Source organism: Camelus ferus, chromosome 13, assembly GCF_009834535.1.
Source record: "Camelus ferus isolate YT-003-E chromosome 13, BCGSAC_Cfer_1.0, whole genome shotgun sequence".
In the NCBI taxonomy this organism is placed as follows: Eukaryota; Metazoa; Chordata; class Mammalia; order Artiodactyla; family Camelidae; genus Camelus; species Camelus ferus.
The window spans coordinates 61,086,039-61,110,951 of NC_045708.1; the positions used below are offsets into that span (position 1 = coordinate 61,086,039).

The 24,913-nt window shown below is 35.8% G+C and overlaps 1 protein-coding gene across 7 annotated transcripts in view; it reads left to right on the top strand.

Annotated features, from left to right (window-relative positions):
• ADGRL2 (adhesion G protein-coupled receptor L2) overlaps nucleotides 1-24,913 on the top strand; it is a 252,564-nt gene that overhangs the window by 70,514 nt on the left and 157,137 nt on the right. For 2 of the 7 annotated variants that reach the window (XM_014555257.2, XM_032494666.1), the window contains exons 1-2: nucleotides 10,559-10,828; nucleotides 11,230-11,358. The exons of 4 other annotated variants lie outside the window; for them this stretch is intronic. The gene's annotated coding sequence lies outside the window, so the exon portion shown is untranslated. Of the gene's footprint in view, nucleotides 1-9,442; nucleotides 9,611-10,558; nucleotides 10,829-11,229; nucleotides 11,359-24,913 lie in introns of those variants that run through there. One more of the 7 variants, XM_032494667.1, reaches the window with a different exon arrangement.

The following is a 24,913-nucleotide window of genomic DNA, read 5'->3' on the forward strand; positions in this document are numbered from 1 at the left end:
TTGTGCATAGTCTGTGAGGAAATAGTATAGAGTTAAAATTCCTGAATGCCATGCATATTAAACATATTATATAAATCTTTATGTCCTAATTAGTTTTGTGTATTTGCTTATAAACTTCTGTGTATATTCTTAATTGTTTTCTGTGCGTATTTGCCCTTTGTTTCCACAGATGACTTATTTCTCTGGGGAGAGAGTATGTTTACCACTTTCCAGTAGCACCTAGAGCACTGAACTGAGGAAAGCAGGTTTTCTTAGTGTTGAGTAATTGCCTTTATTAGCCTTACATTTTGAAAAATACGTCAACCTACAATCTCAGTAAAAATGCAAAATTAAAAGTGAATATAGAAAATATCATACGTTTTCCTCTGACATTAAATCAGCCGTTGTGCCAAATGTAGCACAAATGGCCCTTTAACGGGGGTCCTGTACAAACAGTGGGTGATCAAAGAACACATCGGCAGCAACACCAAGGCACACTGGTGTCAAGGACAATGTATTCTGAATTCTATTTTGTATCTCTTCAGTGATATGGTGCCAGAACACAAATATATAGACACAGATCTATACATATACATGTGCATATATATATATATTTTACAGAATTTAAATAATTCATTCAAATAAATTATTTAAATGATTTAAAAATTCCTATGTCAAACAGATTAATGGAACCTTGTTATTCAAAAGATAAATCATTTTATATGAAGTGGCAAAGACTTCAAGGGCTAATAAAGGTTTTATGAGAGATAAACTTTTAATGAATCAATACTTTTGCATGTACTTACTTCTATAAACATAAGTACACACACAAATGTTTACAATGGTATTTTTATCAACATTTCTGACTGATTTTTTTAAGGAAACAGTATTCACAGTGTTTCAAATAAAATATTTTTATAGATCTGATTTTTAGGAGCTGATAGATTATAATTCACCAAGCAAAGTAGAAGGTTTAGATAATAGTGCTCTTAATGTTATTATCTGTGTAACGAGACAAACATTTTTCTGTTTGTAATTTATATGAATCCAGTAATCATTAGTTTTGAACAATTTTATACATGCCATTTTCTCGGGCTTGAAATGTATTTAGCACTCAAGTCTTTTTGCTGTGGAGGTCTTAATCAGAAAGAGATTTTGCTCTAGAAAATTATGGCGAACTAGTATTTGTATAACAAGACCTTAAGACCCTGGGAAAAAATTTAAGGATTTCTATGAAGCTCAGCACACATTCCTCAGCTAAATTTTGGCATCGTTTCAATTTGAGACTCCAGTGAAATTCAATTGGTTTATTTTATAATTAAAAACAAGGAAATCATAGTAACAAAAATATATAATGTATAGCACTCGTGTTTATAATAGAAACATCCATAAAGAAAGAAACATGTTCTAACTCTTCTCATTACTCCAAAGGGAATTGCATCTTTAATCACACATAGCACAACTGCTTTCTACTTTTGCTTAAAGTGTTTCAATACTTACAAAAACCAGATCAGGTTATTGTAAATCTAGAGCAAATTAGAATCACTGGCCTCTGCTCAGCAATATGTAAGGGTTCTATGTAAATCATAAATTTAATGGCATAGTAAGACACACATCTGTTTCAGCTTTGTAGAAGTTAATAATCTAACTACAGAGTATTTAAACACTTCTTTCATTAACTGGAAAATTGAGACAAAGATAGACTTCCCTCAATGATAAGGTGTAATCTTTTACCTCCAAATTTTGATAAGCTATAATTTACCTAAGTAGTTAGTTTTCTAAAGATTCCATTTAGTATCTATTTTTCACATTACATGATTTCTTCTTGTATAGAAATAATCAATATAAACAAACAGGCCAGCATTATCACCTTCAGTTTACACCTGAATATTTTTTATTTACATATATATCATATTTAAAGTCATTTTGCAATAGGCCACTGGAGAGAAAGTAAAATATTGAATAATTATATGAAATGTCAAAATTCATTTAAAAAATATTTTTCAGATTCCTTATTTGATTACCCATAAGCTTATTTTTAAATGATAAATGATAGTCTTCTGGGGATTCATATTATTTTAAAATAGTTTACATTCTTGAATTTTTCCAACATTTACATTTTATAGCTAGCATTCTTTTCTGATTTTATCTCAGCAAACTGTAAATATTTTTCATGTTATTTCCATAACCTCTTTCCTTGAAACATGCCACTTTACATATCACAGTAAGAATATATTATAATGAATTATTGTGTTTCAATTATCATTAGATAATAAACAGGAAATTAGTTTTTCTTGCAGTGTATTCTACATTGTCTGAACAATGAAATATATGTAGTTTGAATTTGGGTCATTAAATTCAGGTAGTAAGGACATAGTACTAATTAAATTGGTGTCATAAATTACATTCCCATAATGAAGAGAAACACTCTTTTAATGCACTAATAATCTTCTTTAGTTATATTGTAGATATGTGATTTTGGTAACCAGGGCAGTGGATAAGAGTGTGGATGGCTCAGTGCAACACATCTCCATCACTGAATCAAAACCATTCAAAGAATATATTATCCAGGTGATCGTTTGGCAACTTCTTTTTAATGCAGAATAGCTGGAGAGATGATTTATATGTTTTTATTGTTTAACCTCAACCAAAATTTTGTCATTGAATAACGCTCACCTAAATCTTATCATTACCAAATCATTTCAGTACTCCTTTGAGATATAAATGATATTTTAATATGATTCTAAATTTGGATGCTAATTGTAAAAAAACCGATTCTTTTCTAATACACTTTTACTTATCACAAAATCATATGCCTATTACATCATTGTTTGGTCTAGGACCTAAGTGATTGATTTCATAGTGACTTTAAGAATGCATTGTAAAGAGTTGCAATAAGTTGAGAACTTAATTATAAAGATTTAAATTATTCTTGAAAATAGAGATGGCAACATTCTATTATCTTATCAAGAAAACTATGATGAGAATAGGTTTAGAAGAAAAATCTTTGCAAATTGTTGTTCTAGTTTCCACACGCTCAGATTTATTTTTTATTAAAATATATACAACAAATAAAAACCTCTTTAAAATAAAAAAGATAAGTGGAGTTAAAAAATAACCATCATAGTAATTAGAGAAAAAATAATGAATGAAGTTTGTAACAGCTAATATGTATGATCAGAAGGATCAAAAAGACAAGGTCAAACATCTCATGTTACACAATTTTAGATTATGAAATATTTTCAAAACTGAAACAAAACAAGTTTGTCTTTAAAAAATACTAAAATCATATATATTATAATTACTGTTTTATGCTATATCATTAGGATAACTTCAGTGTACTCTAATATGAAATCTTATGTGTCAAGTAACTGTATCTTTGACTCACTTTCTAAAATGCAAAGAGGGTATTTGTGAGTTTATTTTCTGACTCTTAAAAGCCTTTTGCAAGTTTTGCCATACTACAGTGAACTATGACATGAATAATCAAAGTCATGTTCTCAGAGGCACTAAAAATTCAATTTAGACTTCTGTGAAATTGCTATTTGGTTATCTTGGAGGGTTCAGATTCAAGAGAAGTGGAGTTGCCTTTACTATTAACCACTGCCTTGCTTTTGTTCTCACCCAAGCCGCGCATGTTGCTTTACCAAGAACTGCCCATTTAAACGTTTTATATTTAAAACAAAGAGTTGTAATTTTAGGTTACTCTTAGTTTAACTCGAACAATTTTTTTTAAATGTAAAGGAATTTCACCTGTATTATCGAGAGAGGTTTTCATATATTAAAAAGGGACGAGGAGGCCCATTTTAAACTACATACTTTAATAGGAAAATATTTGGTTATAAGTACTTATGGTAAAAAAATTATTATCAGAAGTCATAGACAATTTTGTATAAAATGAGTGTTGTTATAGTTACACTTTCTGGTTTGACAAAAACACTGATAGAAGATGTATAAGACACGATTATAGAAAATCTTCAAGGTGCAGAGATTACCAACCGCTATGGGAACAATCTATGGGAAAGAAAGACTACCTCTGAGTTGTGTCAGACTCAATGGGCAATGATTATGAAGGATATCTTTTTAAACTTGCTTACTGTTGAGCATCATAATGGTGTAAAAATAGTATCATCCTTTATACACAGTTATACGTAGATAAACTCTGCACAGAAAGTCATGCTACCAGTTGTTTCAGTGGATTTTTAAAGAAGTATTAATTACAAAATGCCAGGTATTTAATAATATATATGATTATAGACTTCTAGATAATATCATTAAGCCCACTATACCATAATCATACCTATAATATAGTTAAAACTGTCATCACTTTTGGAGACTGCATCTCTACCTTTCAGATAGGGTTTGGCTTTCTTAGACCAAGATTTCCTCAGCCTGGAGAGAACCGGGCAATAGTTAAAAACTTACTAGCTTTGCCAAATGCTTTCATATGTTTCTGCTCTCACGGAAAATGAGTTTTGATTTCTTTTCAGCCTACACGCATGGCAAAGCGAAAATGAAAAACAAAGCTAGGAACGTTCAACCAGTTCTGGTTGTTTGGTATTTGCATACTGCTTTGATCTGCTCTAGAGCTTTAAAATATTTATTTTCTAGAGTAGGGAAAACTAGTTTCAGCACTAAGCGTCATTGAACAGTAACGATGAAGAAAAGGGAACACACAGTTTAGGATGAACTCCAGCTATTTTATTTCTATTTCTGTATTAGAAACCAGACCAGTTACACATTTTTTTTATTTGTTTATTTTAGAACTCTCACAGAGCTCTCATCACAGGCAAAAATAATAAATACAATTTACCCCCAGCGTGTAGATTGAACTTCACACAATTTTTGGCCTTCTGTCAAGACCTGGATCTCCTCCCTGCCCCACCCAGGCCCACCCCTATGCAGCCCCTTTTAGAACTGGCTTATCTATATCCAAGTTTGCCAGAGTAGGGCACTGAAGAAGTTACTCACTGTGATCTGTTGGCTTATACTAATCACAATATTTTGCAACCATGCCCATTTTCATCCTTCTTCAGATTTTTTAAATTGGTACCAATTCTTTTGTTATTCATAATTGTATTTTGACAGTAACCTCATCACTTTCAACAAAGATGCCTAGATGGTAAATAGCTTTAAAATTAGCATAATTTCTGTATGAGAAATATGTGAACCCATTGAATAAAATAATCTTTAGTTTCTTAAAGTAGCTTAAATTAAAAACATGAGTTTCTACAGTTGGAAAAAAAAACATGTATGGTTAAAATGTTTGAAGCCCATCAATCTCTCAAACCACATAAGCTAATGAGTTCCTTCTGTTTTCTTTGAATGAAATCACCATGAGTGGTTAGATGTTGATTTAACATAAAACAAATGGAAATGGATGTTTCCTTTGTCCTTTGTAGAATTTATTTTTTAAAACAATTAGCAAGTATTATGAATAAGTCAATGATTTTGCCATTACTTAAATAATAGTACAGATTGAGCAGTTACATTGATTGGATTGTAGGGAACGCATAATAGACTATAACTCCCCTTGGCTTGCTAACATCTGCAGACATTATTAAGCTTCTCATTTCGTTTTTTTCTACCATAACACCTGTATTGTTATAAATTATGTTTTGAATTGTCATGAAGTGTCAGGCAAATTATGTTTTCTGGATGTGTGTGTGTGTCATTTAAATGTTCCGTTGTAATGGCAGGTTTGTGGCTAACAACTTAATCTTGAATGTATCAGTGAAGTTAAGTGCTCTGTTCCAATCCTGTGTGGATACAAATAAGGTTGTATTACTCTGTGTAAAATGCAAGGAATAAATTAAAAATTCTTTAATATTTAAAACATTATCCTAGAGAAGGAATACATCTAGATGTAATTTTAAAAACAGCAAGCTTATTATATTCTTAGGGAAAAAACTGTTGAACCCTTTGAACTCTATAAAACACACATCCTATTGAATTAAAATTAAAAACTTGTTTGAGGCATTTTCCACTCCCTATAGTTTTAACCCACTTCCGACAACTTCCCCCTCCCAGGCATTCTCCTTTTTTTGTAGTCTCTTTAGGAACATAGTGGAGAGTGACTCACTTATGTCCCGAGCATTAAAGAATGTTAAACCTAAGAAGTGTAGACAGTGGTTCTTCCTGAGGTTCTTTCTGAAAGAGTTAAATAAATAAGTAAATGAGCCAACATATGGGCAGCTTAATTCAGGCAAATTTTTCTATTGATTACTTACTAAGCTTACTAAATAAAAAAACTTCAGCCCAAGTTTTGCCTCCCCAAAGAAAACAGGATTAGTCTAATCTATGCACTCATTGGGGCTTCTTGTGAATCTTGCTCAGATGAATGAAAAACCTTCAAATGTGAACAAAAGAAAGGGCTAAAATTTTTTGGTAAATGCAAGTTATTATTGGTTTGACACATTTTGGTTTACGATCTTGAATAAAATAATTTCCTTTGGAATAAAGTTCCAGAGGAGACTATAATATAAATGACCTCTAAGGTATGGGAATTCTATAATTCTGCCTTCTTCTCAATGTGTTTAAAGTAGCCTGATTTAATTTTTCTAGGTAGATCTGTTGTATGTATAAATTTTGACAGATGTAAAAATGGAATAAGGTTTCACACCAGCTCTGCATAAGTGTGTTTTTTTCAGACTACTTGATATCTTGCATTGATAACATTTGAGTTATGTTATCTAAGAAATTTCAAATGGAAGTGTTTATGTAGTTTAAAGCACCAGTGCTCTAAATGGCTCCTCTTATCTTTTGGATTGGTGAGAATATTAAAACACCAATACAGTATGTAGAAAAAATTTTTGATCATCAAGGATTCTTGTTTTAATCTGAGAATTATAATGAATCAAACAAAGAGCATGTTTACTATCTGTACATATGTACTTTTAACATCATTTTTTGCAAATTGAGAACAAACTTGACCAATAGCTGGATTTAGTTTAGTACTACAAATATCTGGCTTTGTGACAAAATACAGGTATTTAGAGTCTTCATGTCTTTTGAACAGTCTGCTGTTGACATTTTAATAACACTGTTGTTTGAAATGATTTCTGAAGTATGATGACTGCAGCATACCCACAGCAACAAAAAGTACATATTGTTTCTGAAAGCAGAGAAGCTCAAGTTTCATCCTATTTTCTAGAGGTTTTAAATCTTGGAGGATCAGTTTTTCTTGAAAACCAATGCAAACATGCTTCTTTAATTGATGTCTGCATTCATTAGTATAAACAGTGATTTAGAAATACATCTGAAAACGTAGTCACTTTCAGCTCAGAAATTTTGTAATTATAAAAAAATTACGGTTTGATTTTATTCGTATGCAAAGGACACTTAACTGGCTTTTAAACATTTTTCTAGCATGATTTGCTCCGTCCTGGTCTGCTCTCTTCAGTTTGGGTCCATCGCTGGCGCTGCCAGGCTGTTTGCTGACACTACCAACAGAGAGGTGCAAGGAAGTGTGGTCAGAGGACAAGAGCAAAAGCAGTTTCAATGTGAGGAAATGAGGGAAACAGACCTAACAGCACGATGAATGCACTTGCGAGTAAAAAGCCTTGTAGTCTCCTTTCCTTCCTTTGCTTATCCTGGTGGGTTTAATCAAAAACAAACAAAACGCTCTTGTGAAATACAGTCAATAAAGTCAAAGTTTGGCTAGCTCTCTGTAACTACAAAGAAAAAGTCATCGCAATTTTAAAAAATGTAAGTTTCATTAGCGAGCCCGCCGGAAATCTCAGGTATCAAAGACGCATTAACCCTGGAGCGTCCCCCGCGCGCCGCAGCCGGACGGAGGCAGCCGAGGCGAACAGACGTTCTTTCTCCTCGGAGCAGTCACACAAAAGGAGGGCCGCGGAAACTAAAACTTTCGGGGCCTCCGGCTCGCTGCGCTAAGAAAAGAGAAAACCTGGAGACGGGGTGGGTAAAAGACGCATCCTGGGCGCCTCTCCGAAGTGCAGGAGAGAAGAGAGCTCCCGGGCCTGGAGGGAAAAAGGGAGGGGGCCCCGAGCCGCCGGCCAGCCCCCTGCGCCCGCCTCCGAGGCCCGAGCCCCGCGCTCCCCCGGGCTCTCGCAAATACCCTTCACCCCGTTCCAGAAATAAAATAAATATTTTCAAAGTGCGTGTGTGTGGACAGGATGGAGAGCGCGCGCCAGCGGAGCGCGCAGAGGACCGAGCGCGCAGTGAGTGGAGTTTGGGGAGGTGGGGGTCGGGAAGGAATGGGTGTATTGGCGCGGGGGGCTGGATGCGGAGCCCCGGGACCGAGAGGGGGGGCGCGCCGAGCAGGAGGGAGGGGAGGGGCGCTAGCCACCGCAGGCCTCCTCCGGGGCGCGTTCCGCGGCCGTGCGCGCGCGTCCCTCGCCGCCGCCGCCCGGACAGCCCTGCGGCCGCCCCGCCGGCGGAGCCGGGGCTGGCCTGTCCTCGGGCGGCTGCTGGGTCACCGCCACCGCCACCCGAACGGCTCGAACCCGTAAGTGTCCCCTTTCGCTCCCCTGCCTCCCCCATCCCCGCTCGGGTAGATCACCGCCGCAGCTGCTCAAATGGAGTGGAAAATGGCCATTGGGCGGCAATGAGTTATATATTATCTGCTCCACGTTTTGTACTTAGCTGCCTGTAATCTTCTTTTGAGTTTGCCTGAGCCCCTTGCTGGAAAAATCAGGAGGGAGAGATTTGTCCTTTGCCGCTGTACACGCTAATATGTTTATATGATTAGCCGAACTCGCGGGGGTGGGGAGGTGGGGATTTGGGGAGAGGAGGCGGAGGAGGCTGGAGGTGACTCCAGTTCAGACCTCGCGGAGAGTCTGTGTCAGGACTTCGCACTCCCCCGTCTCTCTTCCCCTCTCCCTCTCGCTCCCTCTCTCTCCCTCTCACTCTCCGCTCACACACGCAGAGGTACCGGAGAGAAATCTGGAGCTTACCGGAGAATTCCTTGGGATCCTTGGTAGGGGGGCATCTCCCCTCCGTTGCTGTGCGTGGCGTGGCTTGTCCCAGCACCTCCCCGCTTCCCCGAGCCCCAGTCCTCGCCTTCAGCCTTTCGTGGGGCAGCGGCCACTGCTCAGCCTCGGCCCGGAGACCCGAAATGTGAGGAGGGGCCGCTGCCGGCTCCCGTCCCAGGCCGCAGGGTCGGCACGAGGGATGCCAGTCAGGCCAGCGCGGACGGCGGGCTGAGGGGCTCCGCCTGATGAACTGAGTTGGCCTCGCGCGCCGGCGTCTGCCCGCCCCTCCCGCGGCTGCTGCTCCGAGGGGACTCCCAAGTCTGCGCACCTCGGTCGGGCTTTTGCCTCCGCCACCCCCTGGGCTCTTCCCGAATTTCTTATCTTTCCGTGGGAACGTGCGGTCTGGGGCCGCGTGCGCGTGTGCAAAAGACCCCTCTCGCGGAGCGGCGTGTGGGAAACTGCGGGAAAATGTTGACCTAACCCCAGGAGCCGCCCGGCGCTGGCTGCTTGGCTGGAGGAGGCGGCGGCGGCGGCGGCCAAGCAGGAGGACGCGCCGAGCCGCGGCGCTGCCTCCCGTGCGGACTCCGCGGCCGGCCTCGGCCCTCCCCGGCCAGGGCGGCCGCTGCCCTCTGCGCCTCTCCCCGCCCGGCCCCCGCGCCAGACGGCCCGCCCCTGGGGCGCGCTCAGAGACCGAGGTAAGAGCCGCGAGAGCGAACAATGTGCCTCTGTGCCAGGCTGCGGAGACCTGTTTGCTTTGCGCCTCCCGCCTGGGGGTGGATGCTGGAGGTGGAGGGAGGTGCGAGTGAGTTGGGGCTCGGCTGTTTGTTTATGTTCGGCTGGGCCAAGGGGGAGATCCGCGCGGGCTCTGGCTGCTCGCCCCTTCCCCTTCCTCCCCCTCCTCTCCTCGGAAATGGAGCCGCAGAACTCTCCTTTCCGTCCAGCCTGCTGCTGCTTCGCCCAGCGAGTGTCGTGAAGCTCTCGAGGCATCAGTCTAGTTACAGGGGTCTCTTGGGGCGGGAGGGAGAGTAGAATTGGGTTCGGCATTTTTTTTATTTTCTCAAAGCCTGGGTCAGAAGGTGCCGCTCGCTCTTTCACAGGCCGTCTGCGGAGGGGGAAGGTGGGGCGCGCCCTCAACTGGGCTGCGGGGCCCCAGGCCGGGCGTGGAGCGCGCCCTTGTCCGCCCGCCACGCCTGCCTGCAGACCCGTCCCGGGCTAAGTGAAGCGGGGAGGCCGAGCGCTGGGAGCGAGTTCAGGGGAAGTGGGCGGTGGGGGCGGGGGGATGAAATAGGATGAGTTGTTGCGGGTGGTTGTTTCTTCTCGTCGGTGGTTATGTTAGGTGGTGTGGAGAGGCGAGGATGACAGCAAAGCGCAGCCAGATGTGCCCGGGCCGGCGGTAGGGCTGACAACGATTAGGGACGGCCCCGTGGGGTGGGCGGGCGGCTGGGCCCGGCACCCGGCGGGCCCTGGGGAGGCCGGGAGCCTCCTGCACCCGCAGTGAGAGGGCAGCAGCGGGCCGCGCTGGGCCTGCGGGCGAAGTTACGCGGTGTGGGCTCTTGGTCTAGCGCTGGGGCTGGGAGCCCGGGGAAGCCTGGTTTGTGGGGTGGGGGTGTTGGGTGGGGAGCGGCGGGGAGAAAAAGGCGTGGGAGGAGCGCGAGGCAAGGGAGACACCCCCCCGGGGGGGCTAACTGAGCGTGGGCTCCTTGATTGGCTGGGGCCACCAGACCCTCTGGTGGAGAGGCGAGGGCGAGCGGAGCGACAAAAGCGCCCCAGCAGTGGGGAGGCACGCCTGTGAGACTCCTTCGCTGGGGATCAGGAAAGTTTGTTCCTTTCGCCAAACTACGGGGCTTGGGTTAGGGGAAATCGCTGGAAGCTTTACTTTGTGCCAAAGTGTCGCTGAGCGGCGGCTAAGGAACGTACGTCTCTATTCATATATTTTTCTATTCTCTGTTCACTCTGTCCTCTGAAAGCGTAGTTGTAGGGGCAAGTCCTGCGGTGTCCGTCTCTTTCCCCATCTTGTATGGACTCCTCCTCCCTTACCCTTTCCCCTTTGCCTGGCCCCCTCATTCCGTTTTTCCTGATGCAAACTGTGTTGTCTTGGATTCAGACCGAGGAAATGTTTTCCTCCTGTTCCTTGAAAGGTGTCAGGCTGCTGAGCAGCTTCTCCAAGCAGCCTGGGAGCGTCTGAGCCGCAACCACCAACCATATGGTTCCCGTTACAAAGGCCAGGTTCTTAGGCACTCTCCTCCCTGCCCCTGCCCCCAATTTTTAAATTTTCTTTCGCATTCTTTACACTATGTATACTTCTCTCTTCCAGAGGCGTAGATTTAACGAACGTGGTTTGTCCATTCATTTCCCTGTCAGTGTTTGTGTCTGGAACGAGCCCCACCGAGTTTGCTCTTTGCTCGACTCGAGTTGCACAATGAGGAAAAGTCACATCCGTTTGGTAAATAATTGCCTGTTGGGTTGTCTCTTACTAAATCAAGTTTGATCTTGGACAAAACTTAAAAGATTGGCACTAAGGCGGCAGAATGCGTCCATAGCAGAAAAGTAGTTTGTGTGATGTCTTTGGCAACATTCCCAGTTGTGATGGGACTCCTGACCTAGGTAAAAGGTAACTTTGTAACTCTAACTTAGTTATAACTCTATCTTTATAATGATACTTGAGAAAGTCCTTATAAGAAAATCTACTTCTGTTCAGGTGTGTTATGGAACTTTTTTGTTGTCCCTCCTTCCACCCTCCAATACATTTATGCATGATAGAGAGAATACTGCAGAACAAATGTTCTGTTGTTTAGTTTCTTCAGACATTCTGATTCTCTCCTTTTGTTGCTTGCCTCTAAAAGAGGTGCCATTTCACATCATTCTGCACAAATTGTTTGAATTAATGCAAGTGTGAATTCTTACCGTTTGAAGGGGATATTAGCATATCAAAGGTTTCTTAGCTTCAGCTCGATTGAGAAAACTTCAGCCTGTCTTCCATTTGCTTCCAAGTGGAGGCCCAAAGGGCAATGAGAATTGTAAAGGATAAAAATAGGGAGGTGGATTCAGGCTGTGTTTCTGCACTTTTACTGTTTTGTAATTATGTGAACGAAAAACATTGTCTGTTGCTGTGGAGCCCTTGCAAATGGAAAGACAATTATTTTCTATTTGATAGATGGTTTGTTCCTAGAAAAAGGGTGACCTTTTATTTTACAATAGTCACTGTTGCCTGTCTTTTGGGGTCCCTTGAGTGAAAGAGTGAAAAAGCTTTTCCTTCTAACTTAATACTTTTCTAGGGCCTACACTTTGTTACATGAGTAAAATGGTTAAGAAAGGCTTTTAATTAGTGTGTAAAACAATAGAAATCTTGTGATAAAAGGACACATTTCTATACCTTGGAAACTTTATTTTTAATAAGCTTGCTAAATTAATAGGTAAAATTAGTGGAGAGTTGAGTATTAAAACTCAACATGAACTTTGTTAGTGCAACTTCTATTGCAAGTTTAAGTTTGAAAAAGGTTTTTTTCTAAGTGATACTCAAATTTTTCATGAATTGTATATAGAGATAATTTGAATATTGATTTTGTCTCAATTTTTGTATTTTATCAAACATAGTGAACTCGCGAATTCAGCTTAAAGTTGGTTTGTTTTTCTTAATATTTATAGCATTATTTGCTCCTGCTTTTTTTAAATTTGCAGAGAGATAGGTTCTTTGAATTTCTTTTAACAACTCAATATCCATTAATGAAGAAACAAGTAAGAACAAGTACTTGGGTCATTTGAATCATTTTTTGGTGAGCAAATGGGTCAAGGGAGAACTTTTATCTTCAACTTCTGGAGAAATAATTGGTTTTATTTATTTAGCTTTAGATTTCCTAAAACCTAGTTTCAAGATGAAAGTGAATCTCAGGGATGGTTTGGAGATTTGTAAGCTCAAATTTTTAATAGTTTTACCTTTGATGGTTGGTTGATTTTGACCGTGAATTGATGTCCTTTCATTAGAGGAGGGCTTTTTATCCTCATGTTCAGAACTCCTTGTTTTTCTTTTAAAAGTGAAAATTTGGAGGGAAAAATAATTATTAATCACTTAACATTTTAATCTTCAGTTTAATAGGATGATCATTTTTTTAGTGGCATTTAAGTTGTGTATTATTACCCTGAAATCAGTAAATGATAGTTTATTTATCTGATCCCTTTAGTTGTCTAAGAGTACTTTTGAGGCAGAAAAGCCCACATTGATGTAATTGCTGTTATTGCACTTAAGTTGCTGTTAGCTAGTCTGCTTTGAATGCAGAGTGCTGTAAAGAAAATACATTATCCTTTAGAGCTATAAGCGATAATCTAAAAATTGTCTTGAAAACATTGCTCTTCATTTTACATGATGGTGATCCTGAATTCACCAAATTTCTAAATGTGTAAAATGCAGTGAAAAGAAGATTTTCAACAGTAAGATGACAAATTGGACTATTTAGACAAAAATTAATGTGTTGTAGAAGCACTTCAGCTGCCATCTTCAGTCACTGTGGGTTACTATGTGTTGGCAACAGAAAACGAATTTAGAAATGCAGATAGCTCTGGGAGCAGGTAGTTGGGGAAATGAGAATATTGAATCATGTGGGGTAGAACAAACCAATTACTTGAGGTTTTGACTTGAAGTGTTCCAATAAATATAATTTTTTCCAGGCTTTTGACTCTCTTATTAATGGACTAACATCAAAGCAGACAACAAAACGTCCAAACGTTATAAAAACTAATATAAATATACAGATCTCATATGGAGTACTGCAAGTCTTAATTTAAGGCAAGCGTTTGGAGTTTTTATTGCTGCAATTTTCACAATGAGCAAAAACGTTAACACCAAGCTTCTGGGCGTTTCCTTTCTTAAAATTAACAAGAGGAGAGCTTTAAAACTAAAGTTTACTTAGGGTTAGAACTTCATTTGATCATTATTGGAGCTTTCCATGTTTTATTAAAAAAATTTAAATAATATTTTAGTGTATTAAGTAATACAGGAATATGAGAGCTAAGATTGAGATGTTGGGAAGGTCAGGAGGTAACTAGAAATCGGCACATCATAGTAATAAAATGTAATTGCTCTATTTTCTCTCAAAATATTTATTTGATCTAACTTTTGTGAATAAATATTCAATAACACTGAGTTTACTGACAGGTGTACTATGAGATGAAGAGAGCATTATAATGTATTCTAAGGTATGGGCCAGTTACCGTCATCCCTACCTGAGAGAAATCTGTTTTTGTTTTAATGAGAATCGATACCATGTACACAGTACTTGTACATAGATTAGAAATTAAATACAGTTTTAGAAATTTGAAGAATTTAGTATTGTATAGGATTGCTATTTAAAAACAGCAACTTTAGCTTCTAGACCCAGAAGGACTTAAAATCCTGTTGTGTTTTAGTCGTATCAGTTATTAAGATAATTTGTTTAAATATTAGTTCACATTACCTAAATAGATATGTTTTGTTACTGTTTTCAACAAAGATTAAAACATTTTTATTTTCAAAGATAGATTAAATCATAGTTTAGTTAACTTCTCTCTTACATAAGACTAATTAGTCTGTAGCCCCACCCAAATATTCATCTCTTCAAATAATTCTTGATTTAAGGTTGAAAGGTTGAAAAGTATTTAATCACCCAGATTACTGTAATTAGACTTGATGTTATCAAAAAATTGGGACTGTTATCTAAAATCTTTGCTACTCAAGATTGGTCAAGTAGTGATTATTATTGTTTTTAATGCTTTAAGAAAAAGGTTAAGGAAGTAGGTTAACTTAGAGATAGCTAATTATTGGAATTACAGAATTAGAGTTCTAAAATAGTGACATTTTTCTTGACCTAATGTGATAACTTTAGAGGATTAACTAAAACTAGATCTAATTCCTAAATTTTATTCAGGACTTCAGTGTGGTATTTTGAGTTTAGTTATATAGGTTTTGTAAAATATATGTTATAAACTATGAAAATCCCATAAATGCTATTGTGATGTAAGTAGGTATTTTTTTAAGTGGATCATTGTGTTGAATAAGAAAAAGTCCTAAACAACCAAAAGTACTTAAAAAATCTCTTTAGTTCATTTATCTGGTGGACTAAACGTAGGCAATAATGTGCAGATACTCTCCAACATGTTCTTGTCCAACAGTTTTTAAAAAGCTATTTCTTACCAAAAAAAATTCCCATATTTTGCAAATAAAAATTATCTTTAAAAAAAGAAAGGTAGTTGGAATGAAGGAACCAAGTGCTTAACACCTGCAAGTAAAGTGCAGCTTATATAGCAAAGTGCTATTGATTGCTTTAGAAGCATAGAACACGTTTAAATACAATTTGTTTAATTACAACAAAAATGCAGTTTTGTGAAGTAATATAGTTTGTCTTAGTAAAGGATTTTATACATTGTGTGGTGGTAAGTAAAATCCCATCACAGTTGTATAAATTTGTTCAATTACCAGAACTGCTAAGAGAAAAATAATCAATTTACTTTGAAAAGCAACAGAAATTAGATTACCTTGGTTAGTAGGAACTTGCCAGCAGTGTCTAAATTGCTTAATAATATCAAAAGTTACCATGTTTCACAGTATAAGGATAATGGTGCCTGTTTTTTATGCATACATCTTGTTTACTCGGTGACTTTTGTTATGTGAACATTTTTTTCTTTCTGCTTTCCATCTTTGTTTGCTTTGCTGGATTTCTAAAATTTGTAATCGGTTGATATTTCAAATCAGTGTAGTGAAAAATCAGATGTAATTTTATGAATCAAAAGAAACCTAGTCTATTGGTAGGAATAGCTAGGTTATTATCAGCAACAGAAACACATTAGAAAATTTACAGACTCTAGAATTATAGAGCACTCTACATCTTAAATTCTTACAGCAATAAAGTGGCGTGGGATTCATCGGAGCAGATAGCTGGGCACCTGTTTTATTACCACCTGGATTCATTCTGGCACCCAGATTTACTGAAGTACAAGAACCAGCACAACTGCTACTCACAGCCACCCGGCTGTTTTTAGGTCATGAAGTCAACTTCCTGGAATTTCTTGGGAAACCAGTTGAAAAGGGAGGACAAATGTCACTTTAAATAGAGATGTTTAAATCAGATTTCTGCCTGAGGGTAAAATTTAGGTCTGTTTTAGCCCGGATGTAATGTCTCCCTCTACAGAGCACAGCATTAATCACGACCTGACAAGAAAACGTATGCTGAGCAAAACGGGCCCCTGTTGGTCTTGTCATTGATTTTTCCAATCTGCGAGGAGTACATTATAAACATTAAAATTCACACATAGGGATTATACCTTAATCTGAATTTCAGTGTTGAAATATAGTTGCTTAAAAGAAACCTACTTAAAGCTGAAGAATCTTTGGGGGACTTTTTTAAAGGATAGATTCAATACTTCAATAAAAATAGAAATATAAGATTAAAGAAATACAAGATTGAAAACAGGTAGGTTAAGCAGAAGTTAACTTCTTAAATTGATGGCCAAATCTCAATTGTTTTAAGATACATGAAGTGATTTTGAAAATGTTTTACGTTACAGCAGAAAAAAGAAACAAATAAAAACAATTAGTTCTCTGAAATTAAAGATAGAAGTTGAAAAGATGGTCAACTTTTGACTTAATTCAAACACATTATTTGTTAGGATAAAACTAGATACAACTCTCTGTCTTCTGCGTGAATAACAAAATCTTTAGCCACTGCAGTAGCAAAGAAGAATGCACTATGAGATTCCTAATAAAAGAGAAAGGACTTAATTTTGCTCTTTCAATTTATTAGATAATACTCTTTTAAGTCCTTTCTTGGTCAAATATATATACAAACATACTTACATAACCATACAATTTATATTCTGTGTCTTTGCATATATCAACCTTTATTGAGAGGATTGGCAAAAAATTAGCACAGATGCAAGTTTAAAATGTAAAATATGTATGATTAAGATTTTTTTAAACTGATTTGGAAAATGATAGACTTATTTGCACTCTGTTTTGTTCTCAAAGGTATCTGCTACCTTTGGGCCAGGAAATTCTTGTGTTGTCCACACTTTGCTTCATTTTGTAGGTGTTTTTACATCAGTCCACACCTCACACAGATTATACCACTGGATTTAGATGACAGAATAATCTAACCCCAGTTACTGTCAAAAATGGTTCTTGGATGTCGGGGGCGGTCTAGGTGACCTTGCATTTGACTAATGCTTTTTCTTGTAGAGAGTAGTAAATAGTGTCTATCTGTAGAGAGAGGAAAAGAGAAATTTCTCTGTTTTGTTTTAAAAAATGAGTTCTAATTTCATTTTTTCTTAAAATTAAATGTTGTGGCACTAGTTCTCCATGTAATGGGTGAATCATTACAAGATTTTAGACGAGGTTTTGGTTGATAGAATATTTCTGTTTTATATAGATTATATTTACTTAATCAGTTCTCAATTACAATTTACTACAAAAAAAATAATGTTGAAAACTATTTTCTCTGTGACTTTACCTTGAAGCGAAGTATTTCTATTTGAAATTATTATTTCTTTATTCTACTGGTAGCTTCCTTGCAGGAATTTTATTCCTCTGCTTTAAAAGCCTACCCTTTTTTACTGTTTATTTCTGTGGCTTTTGACTAGAAATTACAGAACACATTTTATATATAGCATTTTCTTTATGTTCTTAATCCCAGGATGCTTATGATGTGTTTTAAATCTTCAAATTCCTGGCTTTTCTATGATTAATGTCCAAGACAGTTTGGGAAACATTAATTTTGGTGATGTTGTAAGCTTATGCATTTGTATCCCAGTGATTGCACATATTTTCATAGAATTGATAAAGGATTCTTAATGTATTAAATGAGGAATTGATCTATTTTATATACCTTGTTTTCCATTTAATAAAAGATGGACGTAATTCAAAAATGCTTCATTTTGCTTCATTGCATGAACAAATAATTATACTAAAATTATGATGTTCTAGATATTTTCACTTTTACTAAGGACATTTAGCTGTTTTTGTCCTTTTCAGAGTTCTGTTTGTCATGTGAAAGACATTTGACTATTATGTGCTTCCTCTTGATAGCTGTGTTGATGAGTAAGAGGGGGAACACCTGACCCCCTTTGTTTTTTTCTGCTGCAAATGCTTTGTCATCCATAACCTTGATGGAAGCCTCTTTTCATATTTTCTTTGGTTTCAAACCAGGTCTACAGCCTGAATATTTAAAAATATAAGTGAAACAAAATTTTCTTTCTTTTGAGTAAATAACTCACTAAAAACCCTGCTTATTATAAGTTGTCTTTCCCATTAACCTTATTTTCTTTGTTTAATTGGAAAAAAGAAACATAATATCTGTATGATATTTCTGTACATTTTAGCATGAGTTAGCATATCTTTGATAATTTTTTTGTTTAATAAGAATCTTAGTTTTTTTTTTTAAAAAAATCACTTTTTATAAGCCTGTCAGTTCATTTATAGGTAAGTCAAACTGAATTTGCCTCAAATTTACAGTTACTGTGTATATGCTATAAAGGTGGTGTATGCATGTTGGAAGGGGGGAGTCTAAAGCAGGAGAGCATCAAGCATTGTCCAGAAACCATTTTGGGGCAACACTTTACCCCCAAGATTTTGAAATGGTTCTTAGCTTTTTCGTTCCCTCTTGGCAGAGATGCACCTTATCTCTGTGTACCTGGGGAAAGGAATATGGTGAAAGAGGAGAGTGTAAATCTAAACAGAAATCTAAAACAGATTCTGGGAAAGATATTATGGAGGGATAAAGAACATTTTGCAAACCAGTTCAAACAGGACAGGGTATCCTGTACTGTTTTTTTCCTGTTTTGTATTCTGTTAATGAAAATATATTTATTTTTCAGAGGTAAATACTTTCTGGTTTAAGTTTATGAATTGTTCTAAATAAGAAGAAAATGTAGTTGTTACTGTAGTCATCTAAAATTGATTTTTTTTTTTATCTTTCACTGTAAATCTAAGATGCTGCTTTCTATTGCTTACTTTGCAATCAGAAGATGCAGCAGATAAGCGGGTGGGGCAGCTTTGTTTTGGGTGGTCTGCCATTTCAGGCTGATGCTGTGTAAGCAAGGTAGTAGCTCTTGGGTGACTGTGAAAAGTTTAAGTATCCTGCCTGCTTGAGCTGCATTCTTAACCAAGATGAAGGACAAGAATAATCATGGTTGAACCACAAATTTTCAGGAGCAGTTATTTTAATCACTTAATTGGTAAAGAGGAGGGAATAATGCTAGATAATAGTGTTTTTTATACTGTGGTGACCTGCATCTTTACGCAGGCAATTGCCTGAATGTTTCAAATATTTTTGCTAACCCTTATTATTACCTGTAGAGGGAGCTTGCATATGAGATAAAATAATCAGGGCAGTATAAATGGATAATTTCTCTTCTGAAATTATCTTATTAATATATTTTAAAATTTTTGTTTGAGAAAAATTGTTCTAAGGAAAATAAAGTATTGTGGGATTAGTCAAATTCTAGTGAAATTTAATATACTATATGCCAGATATTTATCATTTCCTATATTCACAGATTATAAATGTACTTTTTGCTCTTCTTAATTAGTAAAAATAATTTGAGAGATAATGAAAATAATGAATCTGGTTCGTTTTGAGATTTAATTTTTTTAATAATTGGCTCTGGGAGGATGGCTGCAGAACTCTTTCTTATTTAATACCCCAAAATTGTTGGAAGAGATCTGAACTTTTTAGTTTTCCAGATTATGTACAATATAAAATGGTCACTAAACAGTAAGGAGTAAATTACATTCCCCTACATTTATTAATAGATTAATTAGATGAGTTGGCTAGGCTCTTTTCTAAAAACAAAAATGATCACCTTACATTAGTGACTTTTGCTTGAAATAAAGGACCGATCAGTGCAGTGACACTTAAACAGGGAAACGAAGGACCTAACATTAAGTGACGTAGTGCTGTCTAACTTGGTAAAAAATGATTGCAGGCATGATAGACAGTGCTTGATTAAAAACTGATATCTGTTTGTGAACCCTGTGTCAATTAAATTTCTAAGAAATTATTAGCTGGATACTCAGAAATACTAGAGAGTTTTACGAGCAGGTGTTTTGGTAATCCGGGTGGAAAGCCTCTAGGAGCATTTGGATGGCTTTAGTGATGAGCAGATTTTTCACATTACTTGCATATACTTAATTGTGCCAGGAAATTTAAGGATAGGATATTGTGTTAAATTCTACAAGAAATGAATCGTTTTATTTTAATTTTACATTTTGGAATACTAACATTACTTAAGAATTTTTTGGGGAAAAAAAGGTTATCTACTTATGCATCCTCGAAAAGAGATGTAATGGTTTATTTTTTCTCTGAGTTTACAAAGGAATGAGGTGACAAAAGTACTTATTTTGTATTTTAAAAGGCTATTTCTTGATGAAATTTACTGTTGTGGAATTATTATTTTATTAGCTAATCGTTACCAATGTGAAAAGATTATTACTGTTATACAGAATGACCCTCTAAGTATGAAAACTGTTGACTAATGAAGAGATTTAAGGCACTGGCATTGGCTTTTGTATAAGTATTACCCTCTCAGCATGGTCATGCATTATCTTAACAAGTCTGTGCTATATTTATGCAGAACATTTTCATATCAGGGTAAGAATATTAGCAACAGCAATTACATTTCAATAGGATTATGATGGTATGTTTTTCAAAAGTGTCCAAATGCTCCTTTCTATAGAATTATTGCTGGGTATCCTGTACTGCCAACTTTTTTTCTTGCCTTAAATAATATGATAAGATTTCTTATCATAGTTGGTGCTAAATATGATAGGTACTGGATAATGGAATCTGATATAACAGTTCTTTACCCTTTTCCCTCAAATTCCACACCTCCTTTCACAGTGAGGTAAGGGTTACTAGAGAGAATTCATTCCAGGAAAATTATTACGTGAGGAACAGTAACTGTCAGGGAGTGCATAACTTCTGTGAGGTTATTGGAAAGGCACAGCTAGGGTAAGTGCTATTTGTTTTATCTTAAATTTGAAGGTAGACTGCTGAGTGATTTTTAAAATAATGAGATTTGAATTAATTGTAAAGAAAATGTGTTATTGAAAAGTTAATGAAATCATTATTATAAAACTGGGGTTGTTTATGACGAGGAAGTTAATTGGCAGCTGCTTTTCAGTTTAAAATACTGACATTCTTTATAAATTACTGAAGAAATTTTTATTAAGCATTCTTGAATGTATACTAAAAAAAGAACATGAGTTACGGTAAAACACCCTCTCATTTGTATATTATACTGAGTAAATGTGTATTTATTAATTGTTCCTGCATCTATATGAGCAGATTGCTTTTTTAAATAAGCTATGAGTAAAATATAATATGAAGAATAATTCTCCAGATGAGGGTAATGTATTAGGAGTATAGATATGAAACAGTCTTTTTTAGTGTAAATTTTATAAAAATGGAAGTTCCTATTAAAAAATAGATGAAATGTTTTATACTCTTTGAACCGAGTCATATATTTTAACATGTTAACATTTTAAACGAAAATTAACAAAACATGTAATAAACGCCAAATAATATTTATTCAAAATTTTATATGTACCTATGTGAAGAGTCTGGAACACAAAACTATGAATCTGCATGTTTTAATAACTGTATTGGAAAATAATTTTTAAATGTATTTTAAATTATCTTATAACCAGGATTTAAAAACTACTGTTTTCATTTTAATTATAAAAATAAACAATATTACTTTCTTTTTGGCTTTTATGTTTCAAAGACATTTCCTTTTGTCTATTTGGTAGACTTATTCAAACTGAAGTCTAGCAAAGGTTTATAAAAGACTATTTTTATTTTGTTTACTTTGTGTAGTATGGTTTTGTGACATTCACATATTGCTAATTCAAAACTGGATTAAAGAATGAAAATGTTAAGATTCTAGAATATCAAATTTCTATTCATTTTTAAAAAGAAAATAGGATATTACAAATTATTTCCAATAGTTTAAACATAATTGTATTACCTTGTACAGAAATAAACAAAACACCTAGGGAACTATCAGAAATTCAAAATAGAAATACTGATGTTTTTTACTTATGGATAATTTTGTCTCTCATATTTTTGTGGTTTCCGTATTTTAATATAAATATGATTCGTAAAACTGCTTTTTTGAGATTTATATTTAAGAAGGAAAAGAAAACCCATTTACTCATTGAATTTTTATATAATGATTTTTTAAAAATTTGTATTTGATTTTCTTTAAATCAGGTTATTGATTCAAAAGGTATTTTGTTTTGACCAAACATAAGTCAAAGCAGGAAGATAGTTGTTATTACTCATATCAGTGGCCTTAAATAAAAAGTTGGTTCAGGTTCAAGGGAATAGGTTAGCCCAGTGTTTTACTACTTGTCAGAGCATCGTAATAAATGCTTTGTTATCTCTCAGTAGTAATTATGAGCCCACAATAACAAATGTAAAAATAAATACCTAGCCCTTTGAAATTACTTGAATTACACTTCAAGAGAATCTTTGTTTTAACTCTGCTATGTGTGATTCACATAACATCTGCAGCACATTAGGTATTTAAGAATACAATTCAAAAAGCACTTGTATCTTTGTAGGAATTTAGGGTTGATTAGTGCTTATAAAATACTTTGTAGAATCGTGGTGACATAGAATTATAATAAACTTTGATGGTCAATTGTAACTTTCATACTTGGCTATTTTAATAACGTAGTCACTCTCCCACACCTCCCATTCGTTTTTATTTTTCACTAATTTTCTTGTATTGGCTTACTAAAATGTTAAGTGCATGCGTTCTCTGAACATTTCAGCCTGGAAACCTATAATTGATTTCATTAACTGAGAATAGATACTCTTAAGACAAGTATTAGTTAATAATATTACATGATTAAAAAAACCAAGAACAAATCTTGAGTATCTTAGAATCCGCATTTTCTGGAGTTGATTTTTTCAAAAACATTTAGAATTGATTTTTAATAGTTTAAGGATATTCTTTAAAAAATTAAGAGAATAAGAATTAGGACAGTACTAACTTGAGAAACCCTGTAGCATAACCATTGCTTAAGTATTTTAAGAATATTGAGAATCTTATAGATTACACAGACTAAAGGCTTCATTCTCTACATTGCCTGTTAATTCTGTGAAAACCAACAGGAACGTAGCAAGAGGGTTGTCGTTAACTCACCAAGATGTTAACTTTTAATTGAAAATAAACTAAAATATAGCTTTAATTTGTTAGGCTTTATTAAAATTGATTTTGCCTGTTTTTAAGGAATAAATTCATCACAATTCCTATGTGTTTGTAAAATTGATGATAATGTTAGATTTTTTTTTTGTACTCAACACTATTTTGGTATTTTGTATATTGCTTTTGTATTTTTGATATTTGTCTCTGATGAACTGTTTTCTTCAGATGTTTTAGTAATTTGATGTTCATTTATGAATTGACGGCTGAAGGCCTTATTTCTCTTTTTTAAAAAATTAAATCAACAGTTTTTCATTTGACTTCCCAAGCAAGCTGCTGTTTGACCTAAAAAGAGCAAGGATAAAAACTTAGTGATGAGTATCAGTGTATAGTTTAATGTGGAATCTCATTATATGGTGATGGTCTTCAGAGTGTTTCCATATGATCTAATATATTATTTGAGGAATGCATGTATCCTGCCATCCTATAATTAAACTTGTATTATGAATAAAATTATATTTTTAAAAAAGATAAGTTTTTGTATAAAAAGGATTGATATGGGTAACAACATAGTACAATTGATGCTTTTGATTGGCCTTTCATCCTACTTTGTTTTATTTAGAGTTGTTTCAACAAAAATATGGTAAGGCAAATAAATGTATTGGTTTTTGGCCAGGATTTAGCATTGTCTTGATTTCATTTTTTCTGGCTGAAAATTAGGCTTTCTCTGTTATCTAAACATAAATTATTGCATTGTGTGTAAGGCTTAAGTGTCTATTGATTTTCTCTCATCTCTATTAGAATTCTTGACTTAAATATACTTTTGTAGTACTTTTACTATTTTAATATGCTGACATTAATTTCATATTTATTACATAAAAGAAATTTAGAAAGAGTGGAAAGTATGCAACCCTGTATAATGATAAGCTTTTAGACAGGGAACTATAACAGGTATCAATAATTCAGGTAGTTAGAAAGTCAAACTAAAATTACTAGGAAGTATTCCAGGAAACGATATGTCATTTTGGCTAAATAGTTAAAATTTTCATTAGCAATGCTTATAAAGGTTAATTTTTGGACAGTATCACAACTATAACCCTCTGAATTTTTAAAGCTCCGCTTACCTACTTGAACATTAATTCCTTACTTATCAAATTGACTTTTTAATGCTGAAGGCTCATTTAAGCTTCAGTATTCTACATCATTTTAACATACAATCAAAAATTAATGAGATTTAAGTGTTTGACATCTAGGTTAAAATTTTTTTAAATCACCTATCATGGTGGTAAAAAAACAGTTTTAAAGGTAGAACTTTAGTCCATTTTTGTTGTTGCAAGAAAACAAATGAATGGATTAAAATCTATGAATAGATTAAAAAATATTTTAACTAACAATTCAGTGAAAATTAGAAGCTCCCTATCGTTAATACTGAGCTTCCTTTATATGGACTTTGAGTTTTATTGATTGTATGCAAGCACAACCAATAAAGAATTGAATGATAAATCTAGAACAGCATAGTTTTTGGTTTAATATATAGGTATATATATCACTAATATTAAAAATTAAAAATTGTTCTAAATTATAAATATAATATTCATAAACTTATCTTTATCTGTCAGAGTATAGTGCAGATACCTAAAAGTGTATTTGATTGTTTAGTTGAGAGGCAAATGTTTCCATTTTTGGAATGGACTTATATTCAAGGCTATTATCTAACTAAAACTCCCTAAACCAATTTTTTATTTATAGGGTACAACTAAGATCATAAAGGTAAATTTGAATGAAGTAAATCTTAATTTTGGGGCAGCCTTGTCATCCTTCTA